Below are 23,444 nucleotides of genomic sequence, written 5' to 3' on the forward strand. Positions count from 1 at the left end.
ATCTGTGCTTAATACGGGACTAGAATTCATAGTATTTGGTGTTTTTTAATACTACACCAAATTGGATATATACATGAATATCCATCATGCTTTTCCCTTTTATTTAAACAGTATTGAGCAGGAATAAGAACTAAAGCCAAAGAAACAGGTATCAAGGCATCAAAAAAGAAACAAACAAATTAAAATACCAATTTAAATTCATCAAACCTTTCAATTTTTTTCCACCTTAATGGTGTTCCACATATTGCTTTTGATTCTTTAGGCTTCCCGCTTGCCTCTTTTACAGGATCTTATCAAGTCCATCCAAGCATGACTTTCTCTTCTTGCTCCTCTCAACTCATTCCTTCTATATCTCTTTTTGTGACTGAGTCATCATTCATTCTCTTTATACATCTCAACCCACTTTAACATAGTTTTCTATTCAGTCATGTTCATTCTCTATTCATTTGTTCTTCTACTTCTTTTTATTTCACTACAAATGCTTCTTAAGTATTCCATTTTTACTACATTCAACATTTATATTTCTCCTGACACAACTAGTTTTCATTTCCATATAACAAGTGGGCAGAAGCACATTCTTAACATAGCCATTTTCACTTATTTCATGAACATCTTTCCTCTAAACGAACTACTTACCACCCACTGTTTTTTTTACCAGTGTTAGCATGTCTTAATTTTTTCCCATGCCATTTTTAGTAAACATTCTACTTGAAGTAATTCATTCCATATTCCCTATCAAATATGACCACCTTGGATTCTGGTTTTCAGATCCATAATTCTCACTGCAAACATTTTCTGCAAAATCATTCATATCTTCAGGCAACAGCACAGCATATTTGCATGTCACAGTATACAGTGGTTCTTAAAAATGGGTGAATCTTTTCAAATTCTCTGGCTCTATATCTCTCCCATTGCTCCATTTTCTATTTCTACTCCAGGCTGATTGAAGAGTTTCACCATGAAGTAAGCATGGAATTCTCCTTGTTTATATTTAAGATGGAATTTAAAACCAACCACTTTGGCTGGGTTTTCAGAATTTAAGTATATTATATATTTTATTTGGATTGATTCATTTTAATATAATTGCATGTTCTTAGTTTTCATTTACTATAACCTGCTGCAAAGATTGGGATGACATATAAACAATGTAGAAGTTCAGCAAACAATATGTACTGAAAGCATTGCATTATCAGAAAAGCAATAAAAATCATTAGCCTCTTGAATGGATAGCAGGTATGACAAATCCTTCTCTTCTGATACAATGTGGCTGTGTCTAAAAAGCTATTTGCATTTCTATTCCCATCCAAAATTTGTGGAGGTTTATGTATCTGTACAATTTGTTATAGTTAAACATACAATCTGAAAGGTAGTTTCAGATACACAGTGATGTTCTAGTGGGATCATTGTCTCAAAAGCAGAAGATATCATGTAACTAGCTAAATAATAGAATTGGTGATCTCATGGAATTTGGGCCATTCTTCAAAAATTACTTTTTTTTATAAAGGTTCTTTTTGGGGTGGAGTGTACCTATATGTGAAATTATGAAGTGATGGACAGTAGCTGAAAATATTATCATGGGGTTTCTGTTTGATGGAAAAAAATGATTGCCATCTCTGTTGTAATGAAGGTCTCAGAGATCCCATCTGGCTGGGGACCATTGCTTTTCCATAAGTCTTCTTATCCAGCCTTTATTTAATCTTCACTTTCCTTTATATGGGCATGGAACTTTAAAAAACCCTTTGTTATAATTTCAGGAGTGAATCCTACTAAACAAGGAACCAGGAGTAACAGTTAATGTACCAATATCAGAGTTTGATCTAGATTAGGCCACTATATCATTACTTGAGAGCTGAAATAGGCAATCTGTTTCTAATTTTGAGGGACAAGTTTCCTCAAAAATAATCGGTTAAGAGTTTACATAATGGGTGGAAGCTATTGACTGAGCCAGAGTAGAAATTGTTATGGATGCTGTTCTACCTCACACTCCTTTTCCTCCTTCTGAAATTCTCTTGTCTTTCTTTCAAGCATTGTCCTTGTCTAGTGGTAATGCCTAGGATGGGAGCCAAGTTGGTGCTGAGGCAGAAATTGGGAAACTGTGAGTTATAATCCTGCCTTAGACACAAAGCCTTAGGCCAATCACTTTCCCTCAACTCTAAAAATGTAAAGATAAAGCTTTCCCTATCCAATCATGTTTGGCTCTAGAACATGGTGTCATCTTCGTTTCTTGGCTGAAGGAGCCAGCATTGTCTGAAGACATTTTCCATGGTCATATGGCCAGCATGGCTATATACCAAGGGTGCACAGCACACTGTTACCATCCCACTGAAGTGGTAGCTATTAAACTACCTGCATTTGCATGCTTTTGAACTGCTAGGTGGGCAGTTGCTGGGGCAAGGAATGGATGCTCACACCATTGCGTGGAGCTTAGATCTCAAGTCAGGGCTGTCAACTTTCCAGCTGACAAGTTCAGCATCTTTAACCACTGAAATAATGGCAAACTACCTCTGAAAAATCTTGCCAAGAAAATTTCAGGGATTTGTCCAGGCAATCTTCAAGAATTAGGCACAATTGAACAGAAGGGGAAAAAATGTCTATGGTAAAATATATTTAATGGATTGTGCAATTTGCAATTTAGCATAAAATATAATGGCAATATTATGAATGTATAATTAAATAATAGGTAATATAGGATTTAGATTTAGATTTAGATTTTATTAACATTTGTAGGCCGCCCTTTTCCCTGAGGGGACTCAGGGCGGCTCACATAAAATCAGGGAGGGGAAATACAACAAAGACATAGACACATATTATAAAAATGATCAGCAACATACATTCATCATTCGGGAGGGGCAACTATCCTTGTCCCCAGGCCTGACGGGCTAGCCAGTTCTTCAAGGCTGTGCGGAAGGCCTGGACGGTGGTGAGGGTACGAATCTCCACAGGGAGTTCGTTCCAAAGGGTCGGGGCTACTACCGAGAAGGCCCTCCTCCTTGTAGTTGCCAGCCGGCATTGGCTGGCCGATGGAATACGGAGGAGGCCCAATCGGTGAGATCTCATTGGTCGCAGGGAGGTAATTGGCAGGAGGCGGTCTCTCAAGTATCCAGATCCACTACCATGCAGGGCTTTATGGGTGACTAATAGCACCTTGAAGCGCATCCGGAGATCGACAGGTAGCCAGCGCAGCTCACGGAGGATAGGTGTTATGTGGGTGAACCGAGGAGCACCCACAATCGCTCGCGCGGCCACATTCTGTACTAGCTGAAGTCGCCGGATGCTCTTCAAGGGCAGCCCCATGTAGAGCACGTTGCAGTATTCCAGCCTAGAGGACACAAGGGTCCGAGTGACTGTTGTGAGTGCCTCCCGATTCAGGTAGGGTCGCAACTGGCGCACCAGGCGAACCTGGGCGAATGCCCCCCTAGTCACAGCCGTCAGATGGTGGTCAAACGATAGCTGTGGATCTAGGAGGACTCCCAAGTTGCGAACCCTCTCTGAGGGATATAAAATTTGACCCCCCAGCCTGAGTGATGGAATATTGGTCGAATCTTTGGGAGGGAAACACAACAGCCACTCGGTCTTTTCTGGGTTGAGCACAAGCTTGTTAACCCTCATCCAGTCCATAACGGCCTCAAGGCCTCGGTTCATCACGTCTGCCACTTCATTGAGATGGCACGGGGCGGACAGATACAACTGGGTATCGTCCGCATATTGATGGTATCTGATCCCGTGCCTACGGATGATCTCTCCCAGCGGTTTCATGTAGATGTTGAATAGTAGGGGGGATAAGACCGAGCCCTGAGGCACCCCATATGTTAGGGGCCTAGGGGACGATCTCTGCCCCCCCACTAACACCGACTGCGACCTGTCCGAGAGGTAGGAGGAGAACCACCACAACACGGTGCCTCCCACTCCCACCTCCCGCAGTCGTCGCAGAAGGATACCATGGTCGATGGTATCGAAAGCCGCTGAGAGGTCAAGGAGAACCAGGATGGAGGAATATCCTCCATCTCTGGCTCTCCAGAGATCATCAGTCAATGCGACCAAAGCGGTTTCCGTGCTGTAACCGGGTCTGAAGCCTGACTGGAAGGGGTCGAGATAGTTAGCTTCCTCCAAGGACCGTTGGAGCTGAAAGGCCACCACCTTCTCAACAACCTTCCCAAGAAAGGGAAGGTTGGAGACTGGGCGATAGTTATTAAGAACAGCTGGATCCAAAGATGGCTTTTTTAGGAGGGGTCTCACCACCGCCGCTTTCAGTGCGGCGGGGAAGTTCCCCTCCCGAAGAGAGGCGGTCACAACCGCCTGGATCCAGCCTCGTGTCACCTCACTGCTGTTAGTAACCAGCCATGAGGGGCACGGGTCCAGTACGCAGGTGGAGGCACTTACAGCCCTCATGGCCTTGTCCACATCCCCGGGGATAACATCCTGAAACTCAACCCAGAGATGTTCTACCTGATCCTCTTGTGCCTCGGCTGGAACTGCGGGGATGGAGTCCAAGTCCGACCGAAACCGAGCAATTTTGTCCGCTAAGAATTGGGCATAATCTTCAGCTCTGCCCTGCAAGGGTTCCCCCGCTTCCCTTTTATTTAATATAGGCAGCCTTGAGTGGGAGGAGAAACAAAAGAAACGTTCTGATTCATAGTCTGACACATCTGTGTTAGAGATGGCTATTATCCAGTGAAGCTTTCCCGAGGGTGGCTGATCTCAAGCTAGTTAAATAAGATTTTATTAGATTTGGACAACATCTTGGCACATGGAACTTGGGCAATGGCTCAAATCAATGAACTTAGTGGTGTTTTCAATTATTCTCTCCAAACACTGAGTAACTACAATATTAATGAACTAGCATACAGCTACTTGGGCTTTGATTTCCTGTAGACATTGGGGGGACAAGTGGAGCTCAATACTAACTTTTACTGGTTTGAAAACAAGAATTCCAGGCTGAAGCATCCAGGCGGGTGGGCGGAGCCTCCTGCCACCGCTACTATTGGTTCAGCTGATCCATGCCAAACTAGGAGCAACCCACTTCTGGTCCATAGCATATTCTTTGCACTCAAAACTGATACCTCCCACTTCTTCATATGAACTTGTAGCTTGTCCTTCAGATTTCTTTCATGTACAATTTTGAAAAAAAAACAAACCCTGAATGGAAATAACCTTCTAACAAACTGTTTGCTTTTAAACAACTTTTCTCCAATAAGTCTTCCTGAAATTAATGCAAACTATTATTTAAATATAATATGAATTAGTTTTGTAATGGGATAACTCTTTGCCTTCGATTGCTGCCACCTAGTAGCTGATTATTCAGAAGCTATTCACTTGAGAAGGAAACAAGTAATTTTGCTTTATGGCATCATGGTGATAAAAGGAAAGCTAATGAATTTGAATGTAATATTTTTTTCCTTTCTGTAACTATGAACCCTAACCATAAATATTTAAGAACTAAAGTGCATGTAAATTTGAAACAAGTACACCATGCTGTTTTCTGTATAAATTTGCTTTTTTCTTTAAGAAAAAAGTGCTGCTCATGTAAGAATTACCTTTTTGTGCATTAATATAAATAAGAAACTTGTTAGTTGTTTTCACAGTGAAGAAAGCTGAGGCCTTGAATGCTGAGGTAATAATGTCTTTGAAACAATAATGTTAATGAGGGGATAATGCTTTTTTTGAGGGAGGAGGTTGTAAAAATTTAAAACAGTCTCAATAGATGTTTGTGCTGGAGAAACTTCCAGAAAAAGTAACACAGAGTCTGAACTGGTATCATTTAGAAAGTATTCATATTCCTCAGGTAAAAGCTATGGAAAAAGAAACACGAGAAATAAAGATTCATATAAAAAGTTTAGGTATCTGTAAATCTTCTCTGGATTTTGCCTCTAGGTATTGCAGTGATATCTTAAGAGAAAAAGTCTGAGGTATCTAAATAAGGCAAGAATGGAATAACTGAAGGAAATAATCTAACATGTAGAATGTTTGGGGATTCAGGTTTCATTTATATTAAATGGAAAGAGAAAGAACACCTGAGGTAAACTCAAGTGAAATATACCTGCAAAAGTATTTTTGCAGCATTCTCTTCAATAAAAGTTGAAAGTATTGCCTATTGCCTTCCATTAGTTCCCAGTGTTCAATGCAATGCCGCAAGCTAATGCTTTGGTAGATTTTATGGATGAACTTGATCAGGGGGTGTCAAACTCATATCGTCATGGTGGCATCACGTGACATATTGGGACTCCCCCCCCTTCGCTAAGCGGGGTGGGGGTGTGGCCAGCACATGACACATCAGGCCCATGGGCTGGGAGTTTGACAGCCCTGATCTTGATTATATAGATGATTTTAGTACAAATTTAAACCGTTGTGAATATTTAATATCATAATCATCAATGTCATCACCATCACCATCACCTCTTCCAAGATTCAAATGGCCCTCAATCTGACCCAGATTTTTTAAACATGGCTCTTCATTAAGGCCTTTGTGAAAGGGAGACTCCTTGTTTCATTTTATTTGCCATCCTGTGTGTTTAACCTTTTATTGTTTAGTGGTTTTATTGTAATTTCTTTTTCCGATTGTTGTGAGACGCCTACAGTCATTGAGAGTTGAGTAGCATAAAATGTATTATCATTACAAATTTTATTGCAGGTCATGCAAAAGAACACAAAAATACAATATAATATATCTTCTAAAAAGACCAATGATCTACTCCACTATCAGGTTCTGCAGCTCCATTTGCAAACTGAGTGACAGCAAAAGATATTTTAGGATCTTTATCTGCCTAAAGAAGCTGTGTGTGGAATGTTTCTTTCCATCCAGGAAATAACCTAAAAATTAAACATTAATTCAGTATGAGTTTTTTTGGTAAAATTTATAATAAAGTAAAACATAATTTAATGCAATTCAGTACTTTTGTCTTCACACTGGAAAGTCATTCAGCAAAAATCCCAACTATGTAATTTAATTTCTAGGTGATGTTTTCAGGAAGAGTAATAGTTATATGTGGGAAGAAGATATGTCAAATTTTTAGATTAAAAGTGACATTTTAGTCAGTAGGACACTCATAACCACATCCTTGTTCCGGAATTTTATGAGCCATGACTCCAGATGTATGACAATATTGCCACATATTTCACCCCTAGGAATAATTTTCTTAGCAAGCTGGTTTGGTCTCTTTCTCTAATTTACTATAACTGATGCCTGAATTTAGATGTGCCAATATCTTACCATTGGGAAGTTTTAATAAATCTGGTATGTACTGAGCACCTCTAGAGAAAAAGGGGACATGGTGGCTCAGTGGCTAATACACTAAGCTTGTCGATCAGAAAGGTCAGAAGTTTGGCGATTTGAATCCCTAGTGCCATGTAACGCGTGATCTCCCATTAATTGTACCAGCTCCTGCCAACCTAGCAGTTTGAAAGCAGGTAAAAATGCAAGTAGAAAAATAGGGACTATCTTGGTGGGAAGGTCAGTGCTCTGTGCACCTTTGGCATTTAGTCATGCCGGCCACATGACCACGGTGACATCTTTGGACAGCGCTGGCTGTTCGGATTTGAAATGGAGATGAGCACTGCTCCCTAGAGTCGGGAACAACTAGTACATATGTGCAAGGGGAACCTTTAGTTTTAGAGAAAAAGAAAGAATTCCTGCTGAAGTCCTTCAGGAATTTACAGTAACGTGGATAATGTGAGGTGTGTTGTTCCTCCAAGTATTTTCAATACAAAGCCCAAACACTTATAACAGGAAAACTACTCTATTTTGTATCCCTCAAACCCCAATTTATTTTTCAAAAGCCTCTCACAAACACATGATCTTTGTATTCTCATGTTAACATGTAATAACACATGGGCCGGTGGTCTTGTAACTATTCTGAGGATTGCTGATGCCTATGACAGTATTTTAGTCTGTGGCGTGGCTTGGTGGCCATGGCAAGGGAAGGATACTGCAAAATCCCCATTCCTTCCCCACCCCACTAACCTGCTTTCCAGCTCCGTTCTCCTGTTCAAGGCAACAAAACAAGATCAGCTGGGAGGCAGCGAGGCCAGCTTATTTGCCGGTTCTCCGAACTACTCAAAATTTTCGCTACTGGTTCTCCAGAACCTGGCAGAACTAGCTGAATACTACCTCTGATTATAATACATCTGTTGTAAAATAATTTAGATATTAGCTTATTTACCAGTTAGGAGGGCCAAGATGAACACTTTTGTAATCCCGTTATTGTCAACACTGTAACAGAGAAGGGCTGCTGTTATGTTTATCTGTACAGAACTATAAGTGGTATCATACAAAGTATACATGGATTTTTTTAAAAAAAGATCAATATGGTACAGAGAGGTAAAAGGATGGTATTTGTAGAATATAGAATTAATGTCAGATTTTATGTCATTAATTTCTATGTGCCCACCCTCTTGATTCCAGGGATTATATCGATTTTAGGATTTTAAGTCAAGAACAATGAACATTGAGCTTTGGACATACTTCCAAGTGAATGGCAGCCCATATTTCTTTCACATATCTCCGCCTTTTTGGGGGGTGGCGAGTTAGCTTTCCAACAGTGTGCACTGGGCTAATTTTCTCTGAATTAATTGTATATAGTTGAGGGAAAAAAACCCAAATCTTTCTTATGTATGAATTGTCAGCTTACTCTATTTGGGGGCCCTAGAAAGGTTGGGGATTGCAGTATTAGCAATATCAGATTGGCAAACCATTTTTGGATATTACAAAGCAATACAAACACAAGGAAAGAAGCTTTCTGAGAAACTCCACCTTTGATGTTTTGGGCCCTGGTGACTTCCTGTAACTTCCTTGTCAACAGTGTTGATGTCCTTATTGAGCTAGAGCAGATGCAAAGTTGAAACTTTTTTCTTGAAGTTCTGCTTCTTTCAGAAAATAGAATCTACTATTTTACATGCACGTGGGATATTAGTGATTATTCCAAATATTAATATATATTCTGCAAGGACCACTGAAGGATTAGCTGGCCCTTATGGAAGGTTATAAAGTGATTTTACACAGGGATAGGTTTGAAACCTACAGTTTATGCAAATAGGTCCCATCCTTCCCGTCATTTGACCAGCATCCCCAAAAAGCTTTTAAAATTTGTGGGCTCAGGGCCAAGCAATCCCACCAAGATAGGCTTTAAATGATCTCCATTTGGCATCCATAATATTTAAATTGGCCCTCTGACAGTTTAAAAAGTCTCTTGAAGAATGAATTTTAATACCCAGGATTAATGTTCTTAGGTTTCTGCTCTTTATTTTTCTGTTTATAGTTTATGACCTAATTCTGTTTTGCATTGCTTTGGGGTTTCATTAAAATCTTTGCACTCCTTTAGTTATTGCAAAGGCTTATATTGCTGTTGCTGTTGAGAATACTATTGCGTGACAGCAGTGGTTTTTATGGGTTTAAGATTATTATTTTTTCCTGAACATTGATGGGTGAGGAAGATGCTCTGTAAATCAGTATCGAATGAGATTGCTCTGTTATCTAGAATTTCTAGCACATATTGTGCCTAAGGGATTTCTGCTTGGGTTTAAATGCCAACACAACTCAAAGTGCTGCATTTGAGTTAAAGACTTGATGCCTGTTAGGATGCAATATGTAAAGGCAAACAAGGATAACAGCTGCATATTGTCATACCAATAGCTAAGGATAATCATTTCATGGCTTCGAGAAAATGAAGTGACATGATGTTGACATAAAGAAGGTTAATATGGGCTCCCATTATTATCTTTGAGATGTTTGTCTGAGCTCCGAGTTTGGCAATTTGATTGCAAACATTTTGTCACCATTTGAGGAGACATCATCAGTGCACTTTGAAGTGTGCTTATCTGTCAGAGCACTAGTCTTTAAATATTGTTTTATGTGATGCAAATTAGTCTGGATGTTGTTTGTTCGGCTACTTCTGAGTCATGATCTGACTTTGGACTGTTTGATTGGCTGACTGTCATTACTGAGGCATGGTCTTTGGTTTTAAGTACTGTAGGAAGTTAGTACCCATCCCTCTCCTAAAAAAATGAAATATCCTGGGAAATGTTGAAAAGGCAGAATATTATATTTCCCTGGATCAGAAATGGAGAAACTTGGACTCAAGACAGCCTACAGAGTTGCCCCTGCAAGGTCCCATGGGAGTTTGATAACCACTCAGAATACATTTCTTACACAGGAACAGGAAACAGAGAGGTGGGGTCAAAAAGAGTATAAAACACCCAGCAAGCCTTTTCTTTTTTCTCTTTTCTTCTTCACCCAACATCTGGAAGCATGTGATCCCCCTTTTCTGTTCAGGAGCTCAAGCCATGTGGTCCTGTCCACCATTAAACCATCTTTCCAAGCAGCCTCCATGTTTCCAGTGTTTCTTTTTCCCCACTTGGAGCTGAACCCAGAAGGACATTTCTTCCAACAGTACTTTAAAACTAATGGCTTGATTCTTCTTTTTTGGGGGGGGGGGTGAGCTGATGGGCTGTGACAAAAATCACAATCCATCAGCTCACAAGAAATCAGACCATGTCTTAGTAACAACCACCAGCCATTCAAACAGACCAAAACAGAACATGATTCAGCAGTCTCCAAACAAACAATACTAGTTTACATCACACAGACAGTACTTAAAACCAAAGATCATGCCTCAGTAATAACAGCCAGCCAATCAAACAGTCTGAAGTCAATCCATGACTCAGAAGTAGCCAAACAAACAACATCCACACTAATTTGCATCACATGAAAGGGTATTTAAAGACCAGTGCTCTGACAGTCGAGCACAATTCAAAGCATACTGATAATGTCGCCTCGAATGGTGATGAAATGTTTGCAACCAAATTGTCAAGCTTGGAGCTCAGACCAACAACCCAGCTACCAACCTGAGCTACTTATATTCAAATACATTTCATTATTGTATCTTTCTTTAGTTTTCAGACATGGAACTGTCTTATAATGGGGCATAAGGCCTGCCCCTATTAATATCCTTTCCATGATCATGTGCAGCATATACAGGTAGTCCTCGACCTACAATATTTAGTGACCATTTGAAATTCCAACGACACTTAAAAAGTTACTGATGACCATTTTTCACACTTATAACCATTGCAGCATTCCCATGAGTACATGATTTACATTTGGATGCTTGACAACTGATTCACATTTAGGATTGTGGCAGTGCCCTGGGGTCATGTGATCCCCTTCCACAACCTTCTTGAGAAGCCAAGTCAATGGGGAAACTAGATTCACTTAATATCCGTCTTACTAATTTAACAATTGCAGTGATTCACTTAACAAATGTGGCAAGAAAAGTCATAAAATGTGGCAAGACTCACTTAACAAACTTCTCACTTAACAACATAAATGTTGGGCTCCATGTGGTCATAAGTTGAAGACTGCCTGTACTTGAATGCATAATGAATGTACTGCCAGCCATTAATGAAGATATAGTTCTGCAAGGAAAAATGTAACTATGTAATGATAATGGTAATGTAATGGTGGTGATATTCTGAAGGCTATTTCACTTTAGTACAGTTTGGAAAGGGGAACATGGCGGCATATAGTTTATTGACAAAGACAGGTGGCTTCTGCCTTGCTCTAGGCAGCTTCAAGGAAACAGAACTGCCTGAAGGTAGATTTTTCAACCCCATGTTTTGCTCACCATGTCACAAAGGTCAAAACTTATTTCAGGATTTCCTGCCTGAAGTCTTATAACCTGCAAACTTTAATTAGAACAACTGATCACCAAGACATCTCTGAGAGTTGTTTCTAGACCTCATTTTGGGGGAAGAGATGAGATTTATAATTTCCACTGTAATATTACTAATAACTTCCATTGTTTTGGACAGCTTTAAATTGTTTATATTTTATTTTATACTGTTAGCGACCTTTAGTGTTCCCTGGGTGAGGAAGATGTAGTATAAATTGAAAGAATAAATTGAGAGACAAGGAAATCCCTGACATTCATAGTTAATTATAGGAAAGCAATGAAGGAAGAGTTGGTTTTCTTCTCTGTGAGTGTATCTACAATGGTGCACTCATGTGACCATGCCTTTCCTGCCAGGAAAACCCAGGATTTTGTTTTGTGGGTTGCAGCCATATATAAGTAGCTCTATTCCAGCTAGACAAAGAATAGGAGAGATGCAATCCAAGAGATTACTGGAATGTCCTTGGAAGACCAATGGATGGTTGCTTGAGACCGATCAGGATGGTGATCATTCACCTACAGACTCATCAAGAATAATGCTCAAGTCAATGATAACTAAATAACTAATTAGCATTCCAGTTAATCAATTTCAAGGTACATTCCAGCTATTTTCAGACAAAGTAAAACAAATCACACTAGATATCCTACCCTGAATCATTTAAAAAAACAGCTTTTAATCTCTTTTGGCCTGTGGATTACTTATATTAAGTTAGGGAATTTATTCAGATTCTGATGAATTTCAGAGCCAAAGCAAAATGATTTAGACATATCCTCCACAGCTAGTTTATGTCCAGATTTGGGCTGCCACAAACACATATTTTATTTTCCGATCTTTCAGAGCTTTGTAATATTACAATGACAGCAGTTCTTCCAAAGGCCGCTTTTTGAACAATCAATAAAGTGTGGAAAGAGAGGAAACAATGGAACAGATAGTAGCTGGATTTCCATGACTGACAGCTGTCTCTGGCTCAGAGTGTTCCTAGCAATCAATAAGGGACCATGCTGAAATTTACATTATGAGGCTGGGGTGAGATTTCTTTTATTGTAATTTTTTCTCCATTTAACTCTGCCAATTCCCACTTGGCAAACTATTATAGTGAGTGGTTCCTACTGTCTGATAAATGTTTTGGCTTGCTGTGTCAAACAATTGTTAAAAATTGTTCTGTAATTTTCTGCTTATTCCTTGGGGTTTTTTTTATTTGTGTATTGGAAAAATACTGATATAAAATAATTTCATGATCTTTCTTTCCCTCTTTCAGTCAGTATCTTGTTGCCAAGCTTTCTGTTGTTTGTTACATTGCATATTATTGTTGCTAATGAAAATTATGAGGATGATATCAGCAAAGTCATCTCAATATCTTGTTTAGCTTGGATGGTTATTGGTAGCTTTATCACAACTGATCTCATTATAATGATTTCTGTTGTAGAAGGCAAGTCATGTCTTGTAGGTTTCACCATTTATTTGAGCTTGCAATTATGTGTACATATGCAATTATTATTAATATATGTAATTGTTATTACTCTTATATTAATGATGGTCCCTGACTGATCTTGAAATGGTGACCAGGTATACATGGTTAATCCTAGTATGAAACCTTGTGACTCTATTGACAGCGAAATTCCTAGACTGGAAAATTAAATATGTTTTCATATATACATTTCATATACATATGAAAATACACAAACACCTGCTGTTGAGCTACCTCTCCAAGTCATCCGGCATCAAGCTCTTATCCCAAAGATGCTTTTTCAAAAGGCAACTGGGCTTTTTTCCCCCTTGAAGATATTTTACTTCTTATCCAAAAATCTTCTTCAGTTGAACTTATTTGATGAGAAGTGAAACATCTTCAAGGAAAAAAGAAAGTAAGCCCAGTTGCCTTTTGAAGAAGAAAGTCAATTAAATTTAGAAATATCAATTCCTTCAGAAACTTCTAGATGTCCCACAAATTGTATCCCATTTACTCAAATCCAAAACACTGTTGGAATTATAACTGTTGCAGGGCATATTTTTAAAACAAAATGTTTAATAAAAGAGAGTATTTGTAGCCCAGGATAGATATGAAGGGTCCTTGGTGCTCACCCATGCTCTCTGAGCTTTCTTGCTTTCTTGCAGAGGTTTCAATACCTAAACTAGGTAACGCTGTTGATGTTACCTAGTGGTGGGATTCAATTTTTTTTTACTACCGGTTCCTTGGGTGTGGCTTGGAGGGCGTGGCAGGGGGAAGAATACTGCAAAATCTCAATTCCCTCCAGATCAGGTTGGATTCGGGAAGTAGAGAATAGATGGGGGTGGGACCAGTCAGAAGTGGTATTTACCGTTCTCGGAACTACTCAAAATTTCCGCTACCGGTTCTCCAGAACCTGTCAGAACTTGCTGAATACCACCTCTGATGTTACCTAACTTGAGTAATGAAATCTCTTCAAGGAAACAAGCAAGCTCAGAGAGTACATGTAAATCTTAAATCCATAGGTATACACATTTGGGACACTTGAGTTTTCGGAGTCTTCTTGATAAACTCAGATAACTACATTTGAAGACTTATATAGCTGTGTCTTTTATAGATTGGATGATTTTGGGTCATCCACTCTTTCTTAGTGTGGGAAAGGAGGCAGCCACTTTTGAAAACCACTTGCCAAGAAAAACTGCAGGGACTTGCCTAGGCAGTAACCAGGACTCAATACTAATTCAAAGATGCACATGTGCATGCACACAGACACAGACACAGCAATAGCAATATCAGTTAGACTTATATACCACTTCATAGGGCTTTCAGCCCTCTCTAAGCGGTTTACAGAGTCAGCATATTGGCCCCAACAACAATCTGGGTCCTCATTTTACCCACCTCGGAAGGATGGAAGGCTGAGTCAACCCTGAGCCGGTGAGATTTGAACAGCCGAACTGCTGGACTGCAGTCAGCTGAAGTAGCCTGCAGTGCTGCATTTAACCACTGCGCCACCTCGGCTCTTTACAGTCACACATACATACACACACAGAGAGACAAAAACACCAATTTTTCAACAATAGTGTCAGTTCTCTTAGACAAGGACATATGGTCTAGTCCACATTTTTTTCTTTGCACACTGGTGTTGTAATCCTGAGAAGTGTAGGAGTGTCTTACATTCCTGATCTTTGGAAAGATGGAAGCTTTGAAAAGGAAAAGTTGGCTGTTGCCTTGGTTTTTTGGGGGACTGCCATGGAAGAGGTCAATTCAATGGTTTTATGTTGTGCTTTACCTTCACCCATGGCTTACAAATAATCTTCTATCCACTTATCAGAAAATGGAAAGGATCTGCCCCTACTGAGCATCTACTTTGAGGCAAATTGATTCCCAAACCTGCAGAGCAAACCTCCTTGCTGATGTGTGAAGGCCAAAGACATCTCCAGAGGAACCAAGCTGTGAGATCTTACATCTCAAGAGAGACTTCAGGCAGGAGTTTAATACTTGGAAACATAGCTTTTAAGAAGCTGAGCCATTTCAGTCACCCATGCTGGCAGTAGTTATTGATGGTAAGCCAGACTGAACTCTTCCTAAGAAGCGGAACAGGAATCTTGCTGTAAATTGCTTGAAAAACAGCTATCAATCTTTTGTGTCTGCTCATTCTGTCAAAGCAGTTATTAGATGCCTAGTATTATTTTTGCGTGTGTTATGTTTGAATATTCTTTTTGTTTGCAGTTTTTAATGACTTGGGTATGGAAACAGACAGGGGAGGCTCCCATAAACATTTCTAGTCTTACTAAATTTTCAGAGTTCAAACATTCTTTCCTGTACTGGTGTGCACTTATGCACGATGGCATTTGGGGTAAGCAAAAGGCTGCACAAAGATGTACACTTGTGAGACATTGCAGGAATGGGGGAGTACTTGTTGTGCATCTGCCTGCAGCTACAGTGCCAATTCCTATATTAGACTATAGGTTTTTTTTTAGGATTGTAACTTTTTTTGTTAACCACAATTCCAAGAAACAGAAAACAAATGAACTGAAAAGAGATTCATGCAACTTCTCAGTTTTTGTTGGGGGGGGGGGAGGTGGATGATTCTTGCCTAACTTGACGGGGTATATTCAAGAAAATATTGACATTAAAGGAGGTGTTACCTTTATATAGAAATAAAGTTCAATCCTCTTGCAACAACATTTAATATATTTTTGGAATTTCTGTAGGCTGCTAAGGTCCTGTTTACTATTAAATTGACAAATCTTCCTTCAAGCTATTTTTGACTCCTGGTGACATGGAATTGGCTTGAATTACTTTCTCCCAAAGCACTTTTTCTGCTTGTATGCCTGGCCTTAGTGCTTGTTATTCCCTGGTAATCTGTCATTCAGTACTACTCTGATCCAATTATGTTTCGCTTCCAAGACCTGACATCTGGTCTTACGTTGCCACTTGCAACAAAAATGATTTTTCCATTTTCTATGAACGGATATTAAAATGATTTCTTTTCAATTTTGCTCAGATGTTTGAATATATTTGATTAAATAAATCTGATTCTGAATTTCAGAGCTCAGAGAGCACCAAAGACTCCACAATTCAACTCTAGCTACATATATGCTCTTCTATTGCCTCTGTATTTTGATTTGATCCAGATTTTAAATCCAGGGTCTGATTATATATTTCCTATAATTAGACTCAAAGACTTGTGGAAGATAACAATTTAGTATACGTAAGCGACATCGCATCTATTTATTAAAACAAGGTACATGGAAGTAGCATGCAGCAATAAGAACAAGACAAATATCTTTGTACACATACAGATACCTATTCAGATAGATGTTTCTATTCCATCTCATTTCTTATATTTGATTGTGCTGTAATGACATTGTTTTAATCTAAAAAAAGCTGCATAGAAGCAATAAATTGATTAATCAGAACTATTTCACAGTTAACTTGATTATCTCCCTACCATTCTACCTACTTGTTCACTTATAACTGAGCTGATTTTTATCCTTTAAAGCAGGGGTGAAATTCAGCAGGTTCTGACAGGTTCTGGAGAACCAGTAGTGGAAATTTTGAGTCGTTTGGCAAACCAGCAAATACCACCTCTTCCCTGAGTGGGGTGGGAATGGAGATTTTGCAGTATCCTTCCCCTACCATGCCCACCAAGCCACACCCACAGAACCGGTAGTAAAAAAAAAATTTCACCACTGCTTTTAAGAGTTTCTATTTGAAACTGGAAAAAATTGTGATATTCTGAGCTAGTACCATCTGCAAGTCCTGCATTTCACAGTTCTCTGAAAATGTCAAGGAGGATTGTTTCAATTTTGTAGTCATAACTGTGTAGTGCTCACATTAAAGCATTGTATAGTGCATTAATGTGCCAATGGAGCCACCCTCTTCTCAGGCTTCTAATATGCATTTAAAAACTGATTAAAAATATAACTTGCATAATTATTTTTTTAAATGAAGTGAAAAGGTTTTTCATTCTTTAATGAGAAGCTGTCTGATTGCATCTTTTAGTTATTTCCAAGGCTTCAGAAATCAGCTGAAACATCAGCAACATTTTTAGTTTAGGGGCTAATTTAAATTCTTCAGGGGGCATGACTTCACAATGAGGAAAAGTAATGCTTTTATGGGTCTATTGAGTTGTCTTCATAATCATACACAGCAACTCTAGGGTGGCACCATAAAAATTGGAAAGCTTTGTGGCACTAAGAATATTTCCAAGCAGAAGCAAATTAGTAAGGTCCATATCAGTCAATCATTATGTTCATTTCTTATTACCAAGTTTCTTTCAAAAACCACAAAGTTATAAAGACATTACCCATTTATTTATGCCATTATTTAAACTAGCACTCAAGTTGTCTTATTCTGACAAATTATCATTCAGGTTGTTCTGGCTTCTAATGCTAGTTAGGCTAATTGTTGTTTCATTAGGCACAATGAAATAGCAAGTGGTTGAAACTATCAGTAGTTGTAAAATCAGAGCAATAAATTCCAGATAAGGATGTAAAAGAATTCTGATCAATATTCAGTTCTATGCTTATTCGCCTCTCCCAATCAACAGGATCTGTTAATGGATCTCTTTGAGTTTATTTTTGGGTTGTTTGTAGAAAGCCTCCTTCTGTTTCTCTGTATTTTCTGGACAATATTTATGATATGTTACATTGCACAAACCTCTACAGTTAAGTCAAGTTGTAATATGGGTGTTCCTGCTCCATTCTTATGAATTAAACTCAGCTGTCAAATTCACAGATATCAGGCTGGAAAATGTGTCCGTGTGATCCTAAAACTGCAACATATCTGTGATTTCCTGATTCATATTTTATTTTTTGTAAGTACATCTAGGAAAAGAAGGTATGCTTGAATGATATAACAAGACATACACTCTGTTCAAACAAACTACTGTTTTTTATTTCTTCACAGGTCATCTGCCTCCTGTGGAGGAGGAGAGGAAGAGAGAGAGAGAGAGACATTCATTTTACATTGTAGATTTAGCCTAATTTTGAGCATTTTGCTTCTACTACTTCAATTAGCTATTTATGAGATAACTTTCTTAAAATATGAAATAAAATTTAGCTGAACATCTTGCGAGTAAATGCTTATTCCTTTTATCTGCTATTCATTAATAATGCAGTCACCTATTATTTTTTCCAGTTTAAGGAGAAAATCCTGGTAATTAATGTTCCTGCATGTTGCAGGATTTCTGCTTATATTACCATTAAAATATAGTTGTGTAACAGCACTAGAAAGGCTCAAAACCAGGGAGTGGAAGGTAATGTATGTGATGCCTTAAGCTGCCTTGGAGAGAGAACAAGAAATTATTACTACAGTCTGGAGTTTGTGTAAAACTCTACAAATGTTTTACAGTGTAATTTGGAGTTATATCATAGGTAGCTCATGTATTGAAATAGGCACAGTAAATTCAGATTTCAAACACTAGATTTTAATCACACACCACATTTAACTGGTCTATCCAGAATAAAGACACAAATGGCAGAGAAAAATGTAACCGCGTTGGCTTGAAAAGAGAATAGTGGGGCTATAATTCTTCAGTGATTCTCCTTGCAAAGCTGGTCCCAGTTGGTGTTGGTGGGAGGGGAATGGTTGATGACAAGGCACTATTCTGTGTCTTCTGTCCCTTCCTCTTCCTTTTCCATATCCCATTGAAGATGCTGGGGGAGGTTATTTCTTGGTTTGGGATTAATATGCCAATAAAAATCTCTGTCTTCAGCCATCTAAATAGAGCTGTCTAGGTCATTACCAAGGGTCTCGAGATTATGAGAACCTGGTTGTGGCTTGACCCTGCTGACTGGCTATGGGTTTGGGACAGAGGTGGTATTCAGCCAGTTCTGACAGGTTCTAGAGAACTGGTAGTGGAAATTTTGAGCAGTTCAGAGAACTGGCAAATAGGCTGGCCCCACCCCTGCTTCCTCCCAGCTGATCTTCTTTTGTTGCCCTGAACAGGAGAATGAAACTGGATAGCAGTTAGTGGGGTGGGGAAGGAATGGGGATTTTACAGTATCCTTGCCCTACCATGCCCACCAAGCCACGCACACCAAGCCATGCCACACCCACAGAATCATTAGTAAAAAAATTGTATCCCACCACTGGTTTGGAAGGAAGAAGGAGAGATCCCTTAAGGGGCCAGAACTCACAGAATAGTGCCTAGGGATTAGAGGAAGAAAGAGACCCACTGCAAATGATGCCCCAACTGACATCACAATGTTGTATTTCTCATTTCAATAGGTTCACTACCGTTTTACTCCATCTAGCTCCTTTGCCTTTAAAAATTATATTTTGTGTTACATTGTGCTGATTCTTTTTCTTTCTCTTCACAGAGAAGAAGTTCCTTCATTTTCCTTATTAACAAATTGCACTAGTCTAACGGCATCATTGGTGAATGGGAACTTCTAGAAATTTAAATCCTAATAAATAAATATGCTGAGAAAAAGTGCAGTATAACGTGGACTACCAAAATGTGAACAACTCTTAGTTGCTATCCAATTGTTTGGATTTTTGTTGCCCACTTTTGTATTTTTAACTTCAGAAAACTGTAAAATCCTGTGATGTTTTTCATTGTTGTACAAACTGTACAGATTGAAAAATATTGAGAAGACCTATTGATTGATGTGGCCTTTGCTTTAGCATTGTAAACACTTTGAGTAATTTTAAATCTTGTTCCTCCCTTTGGTAGGAAGAAATACTAGAATATTTTACATTACAGGTAGGAATTTAATTTTGAATTTAGCTGAATTTTTGAAGTTCAAATTTCTTCATTTTCCTAAAGAACACTGCTATAATCGCAGAATTTTTCAAACTAGCATAATTAATGACAATACATCTTTTATCCATTATGGTATGATTCATTTTTCACAGAATATAGGCTATTTTTCAATTCCTCCTAAAAGAAGTTAAGATTTTTCGTAGAAGCTTCACAATTTTCATAATAACTCTGAGATTGAAAATTGCTTCATGATTTCCTGGCTCATTTAACAACTGTTGGCAAAGTATTTTAATGAGTAGAACTGATGCTTCGATTAATCTAGCAGGCCTGGATGCTAAGAAGAAGAGCTGCTTAAAAGCCAAGCTCTACCCTGGCTCTGACTTAATGTAATTTTTGCTGGCCATGACTACAAATAGTCTTTAAAATTTACTGTAAAATGAGACTGCAAGATTTATTGAATATAAAGAAATAAGAAGAAACCATTTGCATAATAGTTTAAACTCAAGGAGAAACAAGTGCCTTGATTCCATATGGTTTTCGGGAACAAAAAAAATGGTGAGCCCCCTCCCAAATAGTAACAACAACAAAAAAAACCTGAGGAAGGCAGCTTCTGGAAATAAGAAATGCCTTCTTTATGTTCTCTTAGTTAATGAACAGCTGAGTAAATCCTAGCCTGGTTCGAAAGAAAAGCTCAATTAATCCTGGGGAAAGTTAACTATAGAAACTAATTTAACGAAAATGGATGAGTAATTGAGATGGCAACTTCTAAAGTAGTGGGATAAGGTGAGAAATAATGCCTTACTTATGAAAATCCAGGACATTAAAATAAAATGGGAAAAATGATGGCAATTATATTCAGAAGTTAAGAGTTAAAAATGTATGAATTTGCAGAGGGTGATTTAAAAGAACTATTTTTGGCTTGGATTTTGATTTGGATTAAAAGTATTTCATTGGATTTTTAGTCAGATAAATGTAACACCAAATGGGCTCACCATCTGCCAAGACAAAGGAGGACTAAACCTAATGAAGCCCAGATGTTGGTTTTTTTTCTTGTTGGTTTTATACATGTAAACAAGCACACACATACCCCTAAGCTGGTAGCAACTTTGAAAAATCTTCCTGCACTACAATTTAAAAAGACAGAAATAATTGTTTCATTAAAAAATCCTATGAAACAAGATTTATATCCTTTTACTTTTATTTCAAAATTACAGGACATTAAACATGGATGGATTCCACTTCCTACACAATGATTAAGAAGATAAAAGATTTGCAGTTTCAGTAAGAAGGAGCTGATTGCACAGTTTATGGTTCTTAAAATTGAACTATCACTTGGAGCTGAAGACCAAAAGATGAAATTAATGAGAGAGGTGGCAGCAGTGTAGAGATGCAGGAAAGCCCAGCTCATCTGATGATGTAGTAGGATAAACAGCTCAAAATTAAAGATTTTGTTTTCAGATAGACAACTTGATCTATGAAGAAGAATAAAGAAATGAATTCGGGGTGAATCTTTAATACCTATTGGCCATAGTTCAATCTCTTAGTGGCAATCTCTTAGACGTCTCTTAGTGCATCCTCACTTTCTATAGCCTGGCTATAGATGAGCCGAGGTGGTGCAGTTATTAGGGTGCAGTACTGCAGGCCACTTTAGCTGACTGTGATCTGCAGTTCAGCGGTTCAAATCTCACTGGCTCAAGGTCGACTCAGCCTTCCATCCTTCCGAGGTGGGTGAAATGGGGACCCGGATTGTGGGGGCAAGTTGCTGACTCAATTTGCTAAAAAAAATTGTAAACCACTTAGAGAGGGCTGAAAGCCCTATGAAGTGGTATATAAGTCTAATAAATAAATAAATAAATAAATAAATAAATAAATAAATAAATAAATAAATAAATAAATAAATAAATAAATAAATAAATAAATAAATAATAAATAAATAAATAAATAAATAAATAGTTGATGAGAGAAGGTGGGAGGGAGGGAGACTGAGGGAGGAATGGATTAGACATTATGAAGAGAAAGCAAGTCATTCATTCATTCATTCATTCATTCATTCATTCATTCATTCATTCATTCTGTAGGCTTTAGAGAACAACAACATTAATGTATCTGAAACATTACTATCCTTTATTGTACCCTCCAACATACCAAATATTTTTAAGGGTTAAGACAGACATCTATATAATATTGGGTGATTTAGTTCCAGTTTGAGAAGTGAGATGATCATTTCTGATGTAGTATTACATTAAAGAGAATGTTGGGTGAGGTGGATTGAATCTTTACTAATTCAGGGGATAAAAGTAGTTACATTAAGTATAAAAAAAGATAGCACATATAATGAACACTTATATATGTGTCCATTAATAAGATATGAAGCCACATCACAAAAAACCTGATTGGGAAAACACCTTGAGACTTAATGGTCTTACAAATCCAGAGGAGTTTCTATTGCACCAGGCTAGTTAAATATTATTTGAAAATACAGAAATCTTAAATGGGATTATGGTTCCCCTAGTATTTTATGTTTCAAATTGTGTTTTTTTTAGAATAGCTACTCACAAATTCACCTCATATTATGATCATCCTGGAGAAGGTCTATCTATGTGGGCACTAAGTGTTAACTTGATAGCACCTACTGTAACCAATCACCAAAATTACAAAACAATGCAACTTATATGGGCAGATCTGATTAAAGTAAGACATCATCTACCAGTGGAATGTGAATTACAGTGAGTAATCAATTATAGACATATCTAATAGTGAAATGTTTATTTAATTCTGTAATAAAATTCCAAAGCACTGAAATGCTAAAGCAAGTTATTTACCTTTTTGATAGATCTAACACAACCAAGTATTTAACGGGAAACTTTTAAAAGCAGTTGCAGGAGAAAAATGAATTAAATAATTGCCAACTATTACATAGAAGACAAAGGAACACTGCAATTTTTTCATAAGGAAATATCAAAACAAGGTATCAAACTTTTAACAGAATTTAAGCATTTACTGTATTTTTTTTTAAAACCTAGTTAACTTGAAAAGATCATTCTCAAATGTATACACTTAATATTGGGAACAGTTATAAAATGCAAATGTTTTAAGACAAAGATGCAATTATTTAGGGAGAGAAATGAATAAAAATTGGAATAAGAATATTGATGAAAATTGTTTCAGTATCATTTACTTTGAATAAAACTATTTTAAAAAATGGATTAGCAATCCTAGCACTTACCTAGGTAGAAAAGGTAATTAAATTGATTGGATTTACTTCAAAATAGGCTTGTGTAAAATTGTACCATACTTTGATATAAAGTAAATGTGTTCTGCTACATTTATTTAGAGAAGTATAACTATATTTTTCCACTCTGCCTACAGGAAGAGGATATAAAATGTTCCTACTCTACATTTTGTATTTCAAGTTACAGTCTTAGCATAATTATTTCTCTGTGGAAACCAGCTTCTAACACCAAGAACCAGCAGGCAAATCCATGCTTTGGGTAAAGTAAGTCTCTTGAGTGCTATGAAACCTCTAGTAATTAATATAAGACTTTTAAGTAAAAGGAAATTACATGTAATTAGTCAAATGCATTTTTAAAAATCAGATAAGTTATATGCTCAGTACTTAACTGA

General features: G+C 37.9%; 1 protein-coding gene across 1 annotated transcript in view; it reads right to left on the reverse strand.

Annotated features, from left to right (window-relative positions):
* GALNT18 (polypeptide N-acetylgalactosaminyltransferase 18) overlaps positions 1 to 23,444 on the reverse strand; it is a 391,276-nt gene that overhangs the window by 24,427 nt on the left and 343,405 nt on the right. The gene's annotated exons all lie outside the window — the stretch shown is intronic.

The sequence above is a fragment of the Thamnophis sirtalis genome, unplaced genomic scaffold, assembly GCF_051295495.1.
Source record: "Thamnophis sirtalis isolate CommonGarterSnake01/CBP01778 unplaced genomic scaffold, rThaSir2_p1.2 scaffold_1, whole genome shotgun sequence".
NCBI lineage: Eukaryota > Metazoa > Chordata > Lepidosauria > Squamata > Natricidae > Thamnophis > Thamnophis sirtalis.